The following is a 13,019-nucleotide window of genomic DNA, read 5'->3' as shown; positions in this document are numbered from 1 at the left end:
AATATAATACTTTTGGCGAAGCATGGAAATAATTAGAAGCATTTTTCAAATGTCACTTCTTTCATCCCACCCCATTTGGTAGGTTAGTAAAATTAAGCCTTTCAGCAGGTCTTGCTTTTTCATTTTTAACACCATGAGCTTGCTGGGTTTTAGTGTGGTTAATTAGGGACAGTGTGGTTGTATAAGGGCAAATTGAATCCAAAAAAACAGTTGGAATTGGAGGAATTGTAGGAAAATTCTGTTTTCAGCAAAAGCAATCTGAGAGAGGCCAAGAAAATCCTCCTGAGTATTAATTAACTCTATCCACAGAGGAGATTTCATGGCAATACAGTTGCCCCTAGAGGTTGGAGCCAATGGGTGTAGTATGGCTCTTGGCTAAGCCCCTGTAGAATGGGTCTATGTTTTCTTCAGCTGACAAGAATGTTCTATCTTTTATCAGAACTGGATGGATGAAATATTGAGCTATTTGAGTTCTCTTCTGATTGGATCATGGTTTTATAGCTACAAGTGCAGCCTCTGTATTTCTTGACTTTTTTTTTTATGATGAAGTCTAGGGAGGAAGTAGATTAAAGTTTATATTTCTGCAAGAATCATTTTTTTCTTTTAAATGCTTACCTTCCATTTTAGAATCAATACTAAGTATTGGTACCAAGGCAAAAAAAAAACAAAACAGTAAGGGCCAAGCAGTGGGAATTAAATGACTTGCAGAGGGTCAAAAAGCTAGAAAATGTCTGAGGTCAAATTTGAATTCTCCATCTTAAGTCTGCCTCTCTATCCACTGAACCACCTAGCTGCCCCCTCAAGAATCTTTTAAATTAAAAGAATAAAAGTCTTCCTTGATTTCAGTAGCTGAATGAAGACATATCCAGAAATAGACATGATCATTGGTATTGTGACATTTAAAAGAGTGGGAGACATAAACTGTAAGAGTAAAAATAGTTGAGGTTGTAAACTGTAGTGATTAAAATAGTGGAAGATATAAATTGTGATAGATATAAGAGTGAATGAGTAAATTGTGACTGCAGAAAATATGTTTTCACTACAGTGCCTTGCTTTTAAACTATATATAAGGTAGTTGCCAGGGAAATATTCCCAATTATGAAATATATCCAAGTCAACTGGGGTGTATAGAGATTTTAATTAATTAATACAATGAGGAATTAAAGAAAGTGAGAGAGAAAGAGAGAAAAAGAGGGAATAATGAGAAAGGGAGAAGCCGGCCCTGGCCAGTCCTGGCCAACCCAGGCCTAAGCCCTAAGAGAAAAGATCAGTCAGTCCTTAATCACTCATCACAAGATCTGTCCAAGCAAGGATTCTACTGACACCAGTTCAGCCAGCCATCCTTCTCCAGAGAGAGATTCTTCTGACAGTCCTCAAGAGCCTCTCCCAAGAGACTCCTTAGAGACTGTTTCTTCCGAGCCTCCTCCTTAGAGCACTCTCCTTCTAACAGCCTCCTTAGAGACTGTTTGTCTTTCAACAGACTGGTCTTTTCTTATATAGGGGGTTTTCTCCTATGTTACCTCCCCTAAGTTCTTCCATCTACCAATCACAGTAGATGTTTTCCAAAGGACAGCCCATTCTGAATTCACATCTGAGTAGACTAATCCTTTTAGTAATCCACATCTGAGTAGGCTAGAATCTCTGAGTAAATTTCTCACCTCTTTGTCCCATGTAAGTTTACAAGTTGCCTGACCTTTATAGGTACTTAGCACCCCTTTGTATTAATTCTAAAAATAGGCATGGCTTAAGTATGGGTTTAAGTATTTTTCATTGTTCAGCAAGGAGTTTTCTCCCCTAAAGCAGGCTTAAGTATGGGTGGAGTAGAGGTCTTCACATTTTTGATCTAAGTAGAGTTCTCACTGTCCAAATGGGGAGTGGTCCCAATAGGGAATTGTCCCAATGGAGAATGCCCCAATGGGAATTTTTTAACATTCACAAGTCTGAGAAATTTCAAAATTCACAGTATGCACATTTATGGATTTATAAATATACACTGTATAAAATTGCCAAACTCATGGAGAGCATGTCCACTGCTGGTGATGCTAGAGGTTCAAGTGGGAGGCTGGTGAGTGTACTATGAATTCTCAAAAACAACCTTATTTCAGTGGATTCCTTTAATTCTACACAATCCTGATGAATGTTACCAAAGGGAAAAATACTAGGTCCTTTGTGTCTTTGGTAACGTTTAGTCTCATTGATTGCAGGACAATCAACACCTCTTTGTCCTGTGTGAAAACAACTTCAAATGGGAATGTCTGGGTAATGGCAACAATCAATCCCCTTTTGTTCTCAGCTGTTCCTAAATTAGGGGAGCCTTGCTTATTATTTGCCAATGTTCTAGGTGGAGTGTTCAGTCCAGGCAAACCTGAGTGGGAGAAAAGGAGCATTCAACAAATCTTTGATGCAGTCACCAGCCCATACATAATTTAAAAAGTTTTGTATTTCATGTAGATGAATAAAATAGTTCTCACTTTAATAAAACTAAAATACTCTTACTCTACTAGTTAGAATGTCAGCATTTCATTAATTCAGCATATATGTTGCTTTATTTTAAATATTACATCATTCATATTATAGTATCCACTGAGACAGCTAGGTGGTACAAAGGATAGAGCTATGGGTGTGGAGTCAGAAAAATATGAGTTCAAATCAGTCTTAAACACTTAGTTGTGTTACCCTGGGCAAGTTACTTCACCTCTGTTGACTTGTCTCCTCATCTATAAAAGTAGGGATAATAACAGTATCTACCTCCCAGAATTATTGTGCAGATCAAATGAAATATTAATTATAAAGTTTTTAATATAATGCCTGGCTCATGAATGTTAGATATTAGTGCTACTCTTGTTACAACCTCTATCACCACCACCACTATAACTACTACATTGCCTCCCTTATTAATCAGATTAGACCTTTAATTTTAGATATTGATATTGCTACTAATATATTTAATCTAGAAATTGTTTTATATTCATATAATATAGAGCTGACTTTCACAGATTTTTCTGACATGGAAGGCATCTTTCTTCTTCTGGGGTAGCCAGAAATGTTTCAGTTCAATTCAAAAAAAACATATTAAGCACCAACAGTATTGTTATGAACTTCATAAAGAGACATTGTACTTAAAGTACATGGAATGTAGTTGCTGCTTAATAAAGGTTACTAAGCAGGTGATTCTTTTGCTAATTTCAAATGTTATTGATATATTATTATATGAAATATTGGTATTGAAAAGATAATTAATTGCTCTGGGGATCAGCATAAAGTCATTCCAAATTCTGTGTCCTTTCCCAAATGCGACTTAGCCTATTCTTTTCCTTCACTTAATTCTGTGTCCAACTCACCATTATTCTGCAGTGACTCTTCCAAATCTATCTAATGATATACAAACTCAATGAATGAGCCATATGACAGTATAGCATAGTCTAATGTTGGGCAATTTTTATCCATTTACTTTTCCTTGTATGGATTGTTAGGCAGATTTGTTTTGTATTACCATAGATCTTATTGCCCAGACTCTAATGTTTTGGAATGTGTTCCAATCAGTATATCATTCATAAAGAGGAACATCTGGAATACTTCATCATTTATAGGGAATCTCTCCTCCATTTGGACTTTTTGTAAGAAATCTTCTATGATTATAGTGAATATCTTTGTTGAGCTCACAACTTCTTGACTTTTGCTTTATCTCTCCACTATTAATAATCAGGGGACCTTTGGAGAGAATTGTTTCCAAGGTTTCATTTGACAAAAATTCAGGTTTGATCTTAACATACATATGATAACATCTTCTTGTGAGAAAGCTGTTAAGGCTACATTTCCTTAACAAAATCAAATTCTTTTTTTAGTGTTCCACAAAGGGTAGACATGATAACATCTCATATTCATTTTCTGAATCTATTGGCCCAAAGTATAATGGCAGCCTCTTCAGAAAACTCTTTCCTTTGTATATTTCATTCAAGATCTCTCCTCTGTCTGCAGGTCATTCTTATGAAGATTTTATAATGACAAGAAAGTAGGCTTTTCAGTCAGTAATATTTTTTTCTCAATATAGATATTTTCTGGCTTTGTTGCATGGTTGCAAATCTTGGAATATTATGATATATGAGGAATAAGACTTATAGGAGACCCAGAAGGGCATGACACCCCAGAATAGCATATGTTAGCCATCACTGATGGTTATAGAGTCTTGGAATCATAGATTTTGAGATAAAAGGGATTTTGAGGATATTTAGTCTAGTTCCTTCATTTTACATTTGAAGAAACCAAAGACTAGAGATGCTAAACAGTTTGCTTGAGTTCACTCAGGTAATAAGTAGCAGAGATTGTGTTTCAAATCCAGTTCCTCTGACTCTAGGTCTGATACTCTATTTACTGTACCATATTCAAGGTAGGGATTAAGAGCTATCAATGAAAAGAATTATGATCAAAAGAGGAAATGAATTGATTTTTTGTGGAGTGGGAAGAACAAATGAATGGTCCATGTACTTTAGTAATAGTCAATGATATATGATCTAGGAGAAGAGCTTTTAACATATTTATGGAATTTCTATAGAAGAATTATGGAAGAATATAGATAATAACTGACAAATTATATCTTTTGAACGAGGATTTACCACTATTAGTTTATATCCTAAGGTGATCAAAGAAAAGAGAAAAGAATTACATGTTCTAAAATATTTATAGCTGCTCTTTTGTGGTGGCAAAGAACTAGAAACTAAAGGGATATCCATCAATGGGGAATGGCTGAACCAGCTGTGGTATATGATGTAATGGAATTCTATTGTATCCTAAGAAATGACAAACAAAATGATCACACACACACAAAAAAAAAACTGGAAAGGCATATGCAAAGTGAAGTAAGCAAAACTAGGAGAATACTGTACACAGTTTCAACAATAAAGTATGATGATTTGTATGACTTAATATTATGAACAAAGCAAGGATCCAAGACAACTCCAAGAAACTCATAATGAAAAAAGGTATCCACTGCTGTAGAAGGAACAGACAGAGTTTGAATGCAGATAGAGAAGTACCATTCTTCACTATTTCTTCCATTAAATTTTCTCTTGTGTAAGCAATATATATCCTCTCTCACCTAAAAGACATGGAAATATGTATTATATGATAATATACTGAAATATTAACCTGAAATTATATAACTAATATAACTAAAATAATAGTTTATTTTAAGGTAAGGGAAGGAAGGGAAGGGAATTGGGATGATCTATCTAAAGACTATAAATAACCTTTCTCCCTCAAATCAAGTTGATAACCTACACTAATTAACATTTCTCTACCTAGAAATCTAATTCCTACAACTAGCTAAATTAAACCCCTCCTTGTTGGTTATATAAATATGGCAAGGAATTGAAGGTAGCAGAAACCAGGCCAAGAGGAAAGAGTTCTCACTGACAGTTGGCACTTGGATGTCTTGAGTAGCTCTGTTGGAAATCACTTTATCAGCCACAAGATACACACACCCAGGGACACAGGATCCAGCTGTTAGATAAGGGATATAGTCACAATAGAGGGAGACTAGTCAAACTCATAAGGTCCACCCAAGGAGCTACACTCACTGTCACCCTTAGTTTCAACTGTCACCAGTCAAAAACCAAGGTCTCACAATCCCAGAATTCTGGATCCTTGATGCTTTTGCCTTGCAGCAGTTGCTCCTTCTTTTCCTTAAAACAATACATACAACCTATATTATATTACCTAGGGAGAAGTGGAAAGGAGAGGAATATAGAATTAAACAAATTTTTGGACATAGCTAATGTCAGATTTTGTTTCTCTTAGAGAAGCATATCTATTATAATATATTATATATTTATAACAAATTATATATACATATATAATATTGTTATTTTTTATATTTTATTGTGCTATACATAGGAAATAAATGATAACTCAAAAAAGAGAAACTATCAGCACAATCTTTGGACTATAGTATTATACAATAATAATAAAAGATGCTTATTATCCTATCACCAGTATAAAACTGGAACTAACAGTCCTTATATCCAAGATAAGCACCACAAAAACATATCTAGAGGAAGAAACAGAATTTATTTGAGAGAGGAAGAAAAGAGACCTGGAAGCTTAGGACATAATGTCTCATGAGGGAGAGATCTGAAGACACTATCCTCTTGTGGGGAGATCAAAAACCCTGAGACACCAAGAGGTTGCTCTTGACTACAGGAGAAAGCAGTGGGCATTAGTTGGGGATGAGCTCATTTGAGATGTGGTCGCAGTAGGAGGAGGGTGGAATAAGAGGAACTATGTAGGTAGTTTTCTTTTAAAAATTATCATACTAAGATTATAAGTTCAACTATTTTTACTTTTTGAAAGAATAGGTATATTGGGCATACAAGAGAAAAAACAATCATTCCTTCTTTCAAGCAAGTAACAGTATGCTTTTAGTCTTTGGAGAGTATTCTCCAAATATTTCTTGAGTGAGGGAGTTTTCCCATATGAGCTGAATCATCTTGAAATCATTTCAGAAGGTCCAGCAATAAAAGTTAACTTACATGTTTAAATAATTCTTGAGGGCTCACTGAATGGGTGCTCACATACATGAAATTCTCCTAGGCATTAATGCTAGGCTGTGGAAGATAATCTCTGGTTCCTGATTTTATATCAGTGTTCTTAACTAATCCTTGTCTTTGAAACTCTTGCTACCCTTTAGGACAATGTTAAATAAAGTCATTCTTTTAACAGAAGCAACTGTAAGAACCTTTGTTTTAGACTTAGTGTGGGGGGTGTTGATAACTTTGAGATCTATAGAATTTAAAATATGGATAAAAATAATTTTTCCATCAACAAGCAAGGTTACCATCTTCAGGAGGAGAAGATGAAAACATCATTAATTAACATTTTCCTTTGGCTACAGATATTCTATAGAAGTAGATATCATATAAATATTTACCTACCATGGTGTCTTGCATATAATATATGATTAATATTGAAATAAACTGTACAAAGTATGTGATGAATAAATAAAGAGATATAAGGTAGTTATGTCTATACCACTTTTAGATTACTTAGAGAATATAAGTATTCTTTGAAATAGTCTTGAATTGGGTTTTGAATTGTGGCATAAAGGTGGCATGACAAGAGGATGAAGGGAGCTTTCTTTCTTCCTTTCTTCCTTCCTCCCTTCTTCCCTTCCCCTTTGCCCCTTCTCCCCTTTCCCCTTCACCCATACCTCCTTCCTTCCTTCCTTCCTTCCTTCCTTCCTTCCTTCCTTCCTTCCTTCCTTCCTTCCTTCCTTCCTTCCTTCCTTCCTTCCTTCCTTCCTTCCTTCCTTCCTTCCTTCCTTCCTTCCTTATTAGTCTTAGAATCAATGCTGTGTATTATTTCCAAGGCAGAAGATCCCTAAGTGCTATACATGAGGGTTACATACCTTCCCCAGGATCACATAGCTAGGAGGTATCTGAGATAAGATTTTAACCCAGGGCCTCTTGTCTCTAGACCTGGCTCTCAATCCACTGAGTCACCTATCTGCCCCAAAAGGGAAACTTTTTAAAGGATGTAGAGCCATGATTTTGATATTTGGAAATAGCTTTTTAAAATTAAGTTTTAGTCTTTCTCAAGCAGGAAGTATAGGGAAAAGAATGGTTAGAAAAGATGATTTTGAAATAAAAGATTGTTGGTGGACTTTGAAACCTTATATTCTCATGTGTCTTAGATAAATACATTTAAGGAGATTTACTACTTGGTTTTGAATATATTTTAAGGGACCAGGACTAAAGGCTGAAGGAGATATTTTTAATTGAATTTATACTAAGGTTGCACTTTGTCACAGATTTCTTCATTCATTCATTCAATAAATTTATATTTCTTGAATATTTACTATGCAAAGCATTAGCTAAGTATGGAAATGATCAAGTTGTAGAATAAAAACTTCATAGATGTAGATTTGGAAAGGATCGTCAAAATAATATAATGCCTTTCCTTAATTACATTAAGAAATTGAGGTTCAGAAAAGTTAATCATTTTGCCAAATGTCACATAGGTAATTAAGTGCCCTATATACTAACCATCTAAAAGTAACTTAAAAATTAGTAGGGGGACAATCATATGTATATACATATATACAGGTATATGTATATATAATATTAAAACAGACTATTGATTTCTGAAGTGACCTAAACAATATCACAGTAGAAGCAAATAACTTCTTTTAGTTTAGTTTGTTTTTTCATTTGAAAGATATATTTTTCATGAAATACGGGGATTTAAATTATCAACCCCACAAGAAGAAAAGAATAACTCTCTTCAAATCTTTAATTATTAAAATTTTGTAAAAATGGTGAATTAAATAAAAAATTTTATATCCTCACCAACTCAGCCTGGATCCCATCGGTACTTGCTCCTAATACATGATTAAAGTAACCTGATGATGGGTATGCAGTGAATGACAGCTTGACAGTTTGGAATCCAGGTGGGGCTTGCTCCTCTCCTGTACAACTCCCTTTTGAGTGCTTGGTAGTGCATATTAACAAGCTCAGTACATGTTGTAATTTACAGTAGGGAGCTAAAATTTAATTGTCATTGGGGAGTACTAATTAAATCTTTTTACAATATTTTAATTAAGGAACAACTATTTTGATCCTGGGTTCTTCACAAATGTGAAGGTTGAAACTTGCAATAAAACATGTAAAGCTAGGTCAGTCCAAAAGGGGTAGGCTATGTGCTCATTTGGTGGCAAAGATATGGGTAATGTGAAAATTGAGAATAAAAGTTAAATGTAAAATGAAGTACTAGAAACAGACTTGGACAAGGAAAGATCTGGTTTTATATTTTGACTCTGGTATTAGCCCTTGAAGAGTCACTTACCATTCTCAAGTTTCAATTCCACAGTGAGTATTTTATGGGAATAATACTTGCCCTATCTACTTCTCAGGATTGGAAAGTGGAAGGTACTTTGTGAACCTTGATGATATTTCAAAGTGAATTAATATTATCTCTAGCTGAAACATTAAGAAACGGGGGCAAGTTTGAGATTGGCAGCTTTCATTGCCTCTGAACTGGTTTCCTGCAGGGTTATTAACAGGGGACCTAGAAAAGAACAAAGCTACAAAAAATAAAGAGATAGCACTTAAGGATGAAGGAAACAATGGGAAAGGATATGAAAACCCAGGGCACCTGAAATGGATCCCCTCTGTGCCTTTAGAAAAGAGTTCTATTCCTGCCAGTCTTTCTTTTTTCAGTTCTGGTTTTGTTTCCAACTTTGAATCTTGGTGGCAATTTCTTCTTCAAAAGATGAGATAGCCATTTTCTAAATTCAATATGTTGAAATTATGTCAGTGCAACATGTTGAGCTAAGAAGTTGTAGGAAGACCAAATAGCAGAGAAGTAAGAAGTGATTTTGGGAAAGTCACTTAACCTCTTACCCTCAATTTCCTCATCAGTAAAATGAAGAGGTTGAATGAGATAGCCTCAAAATTCTCTTCCAGGACTAAATCTGGGTTGTATTATCACAGTGGTATGACCTACATTGTACTAACTATTGGCTTCTGTTCCAGCAATTTTTCTGTAGCATTTTCTTCACTGTATAGGTACCAAACTTGAAGGTTTTGTTATCTTTGATAACTGTTCTTCATATTAGGGGGGCTGGTAAGTATGGAGATTAAGAGGGTGAAGAGAATGCTCTCTGAATGTTTTCTTACTCTAAAAAAGGGGGTTATTACTATGATAATAGTATATTGTTAATAATGAGAGTGTAGGATGGAAAACTGGTTTCTAGTATTGGCGTAGTATTAGGGAGATGTGCAAGGAATTAGAGTAAGGGAATATTTCAGTATTCTTAGAGGTAATGCTTAAGGTTTTATGGGTCCCACTAATGCACTATTGGCAGAACTGTGAACTAATCCATCCATTTTGGAGAGCAATCTGGAATTACACCCAAAGAATGATAAAACTCTGAATACCCTTTGATCCAGCAATACCATATTATGCTGGTTTCCTAAGGTGATAGTAGAAAAACGAAAAGAACTTATATACTCTGAAATATTTATAACCATTCTCTGTGTGGTGGCAAAGAATGGAAGTTGAAGAGATACCCATAAATTGGGGAAAGGCTAAATAAGTTGTGGTGTATGATTGTGATGGATTACTTCTGCATCCTAAGAAATGATGAGCAGGTTAATTTTTAAAATATGGAAAAACCTAAATGAAATCATAAAGAGTGCAACATACTGAAACAAGAGAACATTGTATGTAGAACAGAAATATTGGTAGACTTGTATATGTCTACTTTCAGAGGAAAAACTTGATAAATATAAACAAATAGTGCATAGTTTCATATATACTTTTTTTTGTCAAATGATGCCTTCTCTAGTGTGAGAAGATACCTGGGAACTTTAATGTATCAAACAACTAATTAGTTTTAAAAAAAAGGAAAAACAAGGTTAAGTTAAAGCTTATAATTTTTTAATTCTTCAAAGAAGCCAAAAATTGTTTCATGGTTTTGAATATATGTTCAAGAATTAACGAAATTTGGATGGGTTTTGAATATATGTTAATCAATCTCTTGGATGGTGAAGTGACAAAGTGATTAAAGTATGGGGCCACAAGTTAGGACATTGAGTTCAAATCCTGAATTCAAATCTGGACTTGGACAGTTACTAGAGATATGACCTTGGGGTAATCACTTATCTCAGCCTCAATTTTCCATCACCTGTAAAATAATCTGGAGAAATAATGGCAAACCACTCCATTATCTTCACCAAAAATCCCAAATGAGGGATTGAAAAGTTGGACACCACTGAAATGACTCAGCAGTAACAAACATCTGTTCCTTGGTGGGCTACATGGAGAATAAAACAGTAAGATCAATGTATCATAGAAATAAGGTTGGAAGTGGCCTTGGGCATCCTGTTTTCCAATCTTGTCATTTTTTATAGGAGTCCTAGAGAAGCTAAGTCACTTGAGAAAGGTTCCATTGCTAGTAAGAATCTGAGGTAGGATTTAAACCTGGGTTTAAACCTGGGTTCTGGATAGAGTGACATATCTACTATTAGCACATGTCATAGAATTCTAGATTTATCACTGAAGATGACTTTACAGAGACTTTTAAATCCAACTCTTCATTATATAGATGAGGACACTGAATCCTAGAGATACTGTATAACTTGGTGAAAGTCACACTGAACGTGCCTCAGGTTCATGATTCACATCTGGGTCCTGTCATTCTAAATCTATAATTTTTCCCTCCTGATAACCCAAGTTCCTTTATACCTGTAGGGTCTGTGATTATATGAGTGATAAAGAACAAATACACAGTATAATATAAGCCTTGAAAGTTCTGTGATGAGTAAATCAAAGAAATTGAAAATTGTACAAATAACAATTTGTACACACAGATGTGAATATGCAGGGTGTACCAACAAATCTAAGTGCAGTTAAGATTTCACTTCAAAGTATAAATGCTTACAGACCCATCACTCATTACCTGCATTTCTTTTATATTTTATATTATATTTTGAGTATTATGTTTATATTAAAATTTTTTTAATTCATGATATCCTGTCATTATGCATTTTTTTTGACAGTTTCTCAAGTGCATTGACACAGGAGGTCCTCTTGATTGACCATTTCAGGAATCTGGTCTATTTCTATTAGTATTTTTCTTGTACAGTTGTGCCAAAACTGTCCTGTATGCATCAACACTTCATTGTTTGGATGATCTTCAGGCTAGGATTACAGATATAATCCTTTCAGTCACTGAGTAACAATTGTTGAGTTTTTACAAAGGTCAAAAATCAACTGGAGGGGGTGCAGCTGAGTAAATCAGTGCATTGAGAGACAGGCCTAGAGATAGAAGGTCCTAGGTTCAAATTTGGCCTCAGACACTTCCCAGCTGTGTGATCCTGGGCAAGTCACTTGACCCCCATTGCCTAGCCCTTACTACTCTTCTGCCTTGGAAACAATACACAGTATTGATTCCAACATGGAAAGTAAGGGTTTAAAAAAATCATCTGGAGGATCAAGATATTGTTGAATTTTTTAAGAAGCAAATTGGTATTTTTAATATAGTAAATAATTTCTCTAAATTTTAAAAACATTTGTAGCAGTTTTACTTCTGAAGTTATTAAAGATTAAAGCCAACCTAAGACTTTGAGACATAGTCTATTTGAAAACTGAAAAACTCTTTTTGAAATATGAAGGTGCAGCAGCTTGCTCATTTCCATACTTGTTTCATAGAAGGAAATAGCGGTTCAGTAAATGATCTATTCAGATCTTTAAACCTATGCCTAGGAACCTGCTTGACAGGTGTCCAGGGAAGAGAAATTCTGGGCCATCTTCATGGGAACAATATAATATAGCGAATGGTAATCCTCTTGTTGATCTGTAGATTTTCTCAGTAATACACTAGTGTACATTTTTTTTATCCTCTTTCTCTGTCTCTGTCTCTGTCTCTCTGTCTGTCTCCTCTCTCTCCTGCTTATATTCAAGAGGAGAATCCAATGGAATTTCTGTTTTTTTCTTCTTCAGTATTTGACAGTAACAACCCCCTTCTTATTTTTTCCTCCCTCTCTGTACCTCTTAAATCTTCTGCTTTTCTTCCTATTCTCCTGGCTTTTCTTTCTCCCTTTTGCTGGCTTTTTTTTCTCCCACTTCCTCAACAGAGGGTTTCCCCAAGAAACAGAGCTCATCTCTCAAATCCCTAATCTAACATGGCTTCAACTCTCACAGTCATATAGGTGACTGAATTCTCTGACTCAAATTCCCCCCTTTCTTGTAGACTCTTAGGTCCTACAATTTCAGCTGCAGAGTTGATGAAGAGAGTAGAACATTAGACTCAGAGTCAGAACACCTGTGTTTTGAATCCTAATTCTGCCACTCATTATTAACTTCATGGTTTTGAGCTAATTACATAATTCACCCTAGCCAAAGTTTCTGTGTCTATAAAAAGGGCACAAAAGTATTTGTGCAACCAACTTTACAGGGCTGTATGAAGAAACTATTTATTAACTATAAAGGATTACATAAAGTTAAGGGACAGGTACTGGACT

At 35.0% G+C, this 13,019-nt stretch overlaps 1 protein-coding gene across 1 annotated transcript in view; it reads left to right on the top strand.

Annotated features, from left to right (window-relative positions):
• MALRD1 (MAM and LDL receptor class A domain containing 1) overlaps positions 1-13,019 on the top strand; it is a 1,015,998-nt gene that overhangs the window by 152,678 nt on the left and 850,301 nt on the right. The gene's annotated exons all lie outside the window — the stretch shown is intronic.

This window comes from Monodelphis domestica, chromosome 5 (genome assembly GCF_027887165.1).
Source record: "Monodelphis domestica isolate mMonDom1 chromosome 5, mMonDom1.pri, whole genome shotgun sequence".
Taxonomy (NCBI): domain Eukaryota; kingdom Metazoa; phylum Chordata; class Mammalia; order Didelphimorphia; family Didelphidae; genus Monodelphis; species Monodelphis domestica.
This window is presented reverse-complemented; position numbering and strand designations above follow the sequence as displayed.